Source organism: Papaver somniferum, chromosome 9, assembly GCF_003573695.1.
Source record: "Papaver somniferum cultivar HN1 chromosome 9, ASM357369v1, whole genome shotgun sequence".
Classification (NCBI taxonomy): Eukaryota; Viridiplantae; Streptophyta; class Magnoliopsida; order Ranunculales; family Papaveraceae; genus Papaver; species Papaver somniferum.
In genome coordinates, this window is record NC_039366.1 from 20140821 (window position 1) to 20145799 (window position 4979).

Here is a 4979-nt window from a genome sequence, read left to right on the forward strand (position 1 = left end):
GCTCTGGTTCTACATCCGCTAGTGCTCAATATTGATTCTCACCGCATCTTGGACTTAAATGCATGGTATTTGGACGACGGTACTTTAGCTGGCGACACCTTAGAAGTTGTTACGGCACTGAAGATCGTTAAAGAAGAAGGTGGCAGTAGAGGGTTAATTTTGAATATTGAAAAGACCGAACTTTTCTGGCCGGTTATGGATCCTAGACGCAACCTAGATGGTTTATTCCCCGCGTCAATCAGCACTCCAGACGTGGGAGTAAAGCTTTTAGGGGGGGCGGTTAGTTTGGACTTGAATTTCTGCAATGAGATGGTGTCGCACAGAGTGGAAAAGACGGTGCAGTTAATGTCTACTATTAGGAAACTCCGGGATCCACAGTGTGAGATGTTGCTTCTTCGGAGCCGCTCCGGTGTTTCGCGACTTTATTTCACCTTGCGTACTACTTGTCCAGATGCGCTCAAACAGGCTACTGCACAGTTTAATCATCATCTCTTTCTTTATCTGTGACAGCTTATAACTGGTGCTGGCTTTGGCCCCCTTCAACAACGTCTAGCTACGCTCCCGATGAAAGATGGTGGGTTGGGAATACATATGATGGCAGACACTAGCCGTTATTGTTACATCACATCCTACATTCAGACAAGACACCTGCAAGATGTTATTTTGTAATCTCAACCGTCTTTTGATAGTTGCAACTTTCAACGAGCCGTCTCCAACTTCTTACAGGTTTGTGGCCTTTCCCCTTCTTCTTTCAACATCAATGACATTGCTCCCCGTCCCACGCAGTCTTTGGCAATTACTTACTTTGATGTTGTAAAGAAGGAGATCCCTACAAAGTTCACCTTGTCTGATCATGATGCTTATTTGTGGCAATGTAACAAGCTAGCTCATGCTCAAGACTACTTAAAGGCAATTCCCATCCAAGGGATTAACCAATGCTTATGGTCGAGGCAGTTTAGCGCTATCCTCTGCTATAGACTTGGTATTCCTTTATTCGTGGAGAAGAGTCTATTCCCAAGTTGTAACCGAGAAATTGATGTATTTGACGATCATGCTTTGCATTGTGTTAGTGATGTTGGGCTTAAATTCAGGCACGACCTGGTTAGAGATGTATTGGCTGATATTTGTTATAAATTAGGTGTGGCTGATAGGAAAGAGGTGTTATTAGGCTTTCTGTCTGATGATAACACTGTCTTAAGACCCGCAGACTTATTAGTGTACAACTGGGAGAATGGCAGTAATGTTTGTTTCGATGTTACTGGGATCTCCCCTTTTGCGAACGGTAGCAAGAATAATTTTACACCCGGCCATGCCATCAATGCTGCCATCACTCGCAAATGTAAGAAGTACTTGGAGAAATGTACCGCGCACGGCTACGGTTTTGGAGTTCTGGCCTTTTTCATTTTGGGTGAGCTTGGTGATGATTTTGTTGTCTTTTTAAAGAGATTAAAGAATTGTTTAGCTAGTCATGATGCCAATTCTAAGATTGGCAACATTCTTTTTACTAGAATTGGTATTGCTATTCATTGGGGGTTGGGACTCGACTTGTTGTTAGGCTCCCAACGAGTTTCTTATATAATAATTCCTTTGAGGATGATTCTTATTTTAATTAAAAAATAATTTGAAAAATAATAATAATTTTTTTAAAAAAAAAAGAAGATAAAATAGGAAAAAATATATTCTTTCAAAAATCAAGAAGAAGAAGAAAAATAAATCCATTTAGAGTACAAATTCGTCGGGGTCTCACGGTCCGATTGGGTATATCTGCATTCCTGCCCACCAGTCCTACGGGTGGAGGCACTGAAAAGAAACAAAGTAATTAAAGAAGAATGCCATGGAAAACTTTTACGATTTAGTTTATTATTTGCGTATTTCTTCATTTTGGGCTCCGCTATTGTTTTTATAGTGCAGCATAGAATGGTAGATTAGAAGTGAAGGCGGAGAAGGGAAGTTGACACAAAACTACAAATAAACCCAAATTATGCACGCCATCAACTTCAAATTTGTTCTTTCATCTTCTTTTAACTTGTTAGTTATCTGACAAATATGGATCCGCCATGGTCACCTACACCACCACCACCGCCATCCACTTTAGATGCACCGTTTCTTACATCGGCACCACGCCATGAACAATCTTGTTGCGGATTCTTGCCTTTATGGTAAGTTGTGAAGTACTTGTAGTTCTACTTAAATTCCACGTATCAATTACTACTACATAATTAATTTGTAATATCAACTCCGTGTCTAATAATTTTCTCTAATCTACACAGCTTGTGGTTCTGTTGCTGCTGCGGTATATTTAGAAGTTTCCCGCCGTTGTTTGAACGGCCAGCACCCCCTACTCTTTTTTGAACCAGCTTACCGTACTCCAATTTAATTTAGGTTCTCTTTGTTGCTTGGAGTTAGTTTCAGAAAATCTATAAGCCTACTTTAGTGGGGATATACTTTTAGCATGTTCTAAAAGAATCAGAAAAATGTACTCTACTTCGTGTTGTATTGGCTAGTCCATGATGGGAATTGTAATTTTTTCTTCTGTAAAAAAATGAATAATCTGACTTATTTATTTATTTTGGGCCATTTCTTTGTTTTGTGCTAGCTAGTTGATCCTTTTACTTGCACAAGGGCGCTAATTTTCTCTACACCGTACGTCGGTACCAGTTTCTTCACGTCTACAATAGTCGATAGCATCTCCAAACAAGTAGTAATCACTTTACTATTTATAATTTTCCAGTAGGTAGTGATTAAATACAACTCACGGTAAAATTAAATACAACCATTTTAAAATGTTTTAAACCTTAACTGATGCGCGTGCATGACACACCTTTATCATCTTCTATTTTTAGCTTTGTTTTAAGTTTATCGTATATTTCCAAAACCACCAAATCTGATTCTCTCAACTCAAGTGCTCTTGATCATTCTTTTTAAATCAATGAGGGCAGTTTTTATGGGCTCAAAAGCTCTGATAATAAGAGGTTATATATGATAACAAGGTGATATAATTGTTTTCACCTATAAATCTGATACCAAGTGTAATTGTTTATGGACAAAGTCGAGATAATACTGCAAGAATTTTAACAACATTACAAGGATTTTAACAGGAACAAGCTATTCTCCATGAACACTTCAATAGGTTATGGGAGCAAGAAGTAGATATGGTGGAATAACAACTGAATGAATAACAAAACCAACAACCTGCCCAATATGAGAATGAGGAAGATGATGTCAATGCCTCAGAAGAAGATGAAGATAACTTAGTAGTTAAGTTTGATTTAAATGTAATAGTTTAGCTTAACTTAATGTAATGCTTTTAATTTATTTCAATTCTTTTAACAGTCTCAATACATCGTATCTTATTTCAAAGTACTTAGATTACTTAAAACATAATTAAATTAAAAAGATTACTACCTTGCTTGTTTTTAACGACCGTGAGAGGGTGCTCTTCCTCTTGATATTCTTACTCCTGTTGTGGCCCAAAGGTGGTTAGTTAGATCTTCCCGAAATTCTCCATAGAGGCCCCGATTTTGAGTTTTATCAGTCACATGTCTATATTATCTTGTCAGAAGCCCATGCTGTACTACAAGCCTCAGAGTCAAATCTTTGTCTTGAAAACTAGTCTACGTTGTGTCACGTCTGGTTCTTCTATCCTTAGTCAGACGAACTTCATTGTTTTCGTTGGAGCTGAATACAATAACGGTGAGGAAAATATCCTAATTAGGTGAAATGTCTTACGTCCGCTCATTTAAATATTTCTTTGGGATCAAGAAGTTCTAGCAAGTACTGTTGGTAGGAAACTAGACAAGAGCATTGTTATTTAGTTTTCGATTATTAATTTGATTGACGAACGGTTGTTGAAACTTTGATTGCACCTATTTTGATTATCTTGAGATCCTTCTCTTTTGACATAATGTCACTCAAACTAGATCAAAGTATCGACGGGATATTCAGAACCGTTTTTTATTAGAAGACAACTTGTGATCATCGATTGTTAACAAACTCCGTTCTGTGCTGATCGATCATAAGTGGAATCAAGTTTTTGTGTGTGCAGGTACAATTGATGATTTTTCTGATTTGTTTCACATCTTCTGATATTATTTTAAGCACACATCTTGATTGGCTGGGATCCTACTAAGATTTAATTTATCTTTGATAGATCTGATCAAGTAGTCGTATAGATCGGCAACTATCATTTGGCGGCATTCTTCAATATCTGAATCTGATAGTTGTGAATCTAGATCTGATTATTTCGGATCTTGATTGATCTTACCCTGCAAAGGAGTTTACTTGTTTAAATGAAAGAGCCTTTGTCAATACTCAACATATCTTTATTCTTAAAGATTAATAGAGTGGTTACCAAACAGCTTTGTTCATTTATTGTTTGGAATACGATCAAAAGGATTTAAGTGCTATTTATAAACCTTATCCACTTATCTCTCCATATGGAGATACTAGTGTCATCACCAGCTTCCACACAATAATGTTGTTTAGCTATTTATAACCCTTGACATATACCCCTCCATACCCATGACCCATGGGTATTGATTGTATTATTCAGAAGATTAATTTTATAAAAGTACTTACCTTCTAGGAGTTTAACCCAAAGTTATGTGGACTCATGCAAAAGTATCCAAGCAAGCTTTGTAAGAGAGCATACTTTAAGATATGAGACCTCCTAATGTTCAGACCTGCTGCCTCTTTAGGCATAAATATGTAATTTTATTTATTTGGAAAGAAACCTCTTTCACCAGCATTTTTATTCCAAAGAAACACATCTGTATATTATCAAGTTTATATGTTATTTCCTTAAGCATTGGAAAAACAGACATTTGGTGAAAAGCCATTGTACCCAACACATATTGAATTAAAGTGGTTTTACATGGATGGTTTAGAAATTTCGACTTCCAAGGGGGTGGTTTGTCTTTCACCTTTTCAAGCAAAGGAGTGAATGATTCAACCTTATTCCTTTGCAACAAAAGTGGGAC

The 4979-nt window shown here is 37.1% G+C and overlaps 1 long non-coding RNA gene across 1 annotated transcript; it reads left to right on the forward strand.

The window, feature by feature from the left end:
• Positions 1–1944: 1944 nt before the first annotated feature.
• On the forward strand, positions 1945–2577 carry LOC113308401. Its single transcript, XR_003339742.1, has 2 exons — positions 1945–2159; positions 2271–2577. It is a non-coding gene; the product is annotated as an uncharacterized LOC113308401 (long non-coding RNA).
• Positions 2578–4979: the final 2402 nt, after the last annotated feature.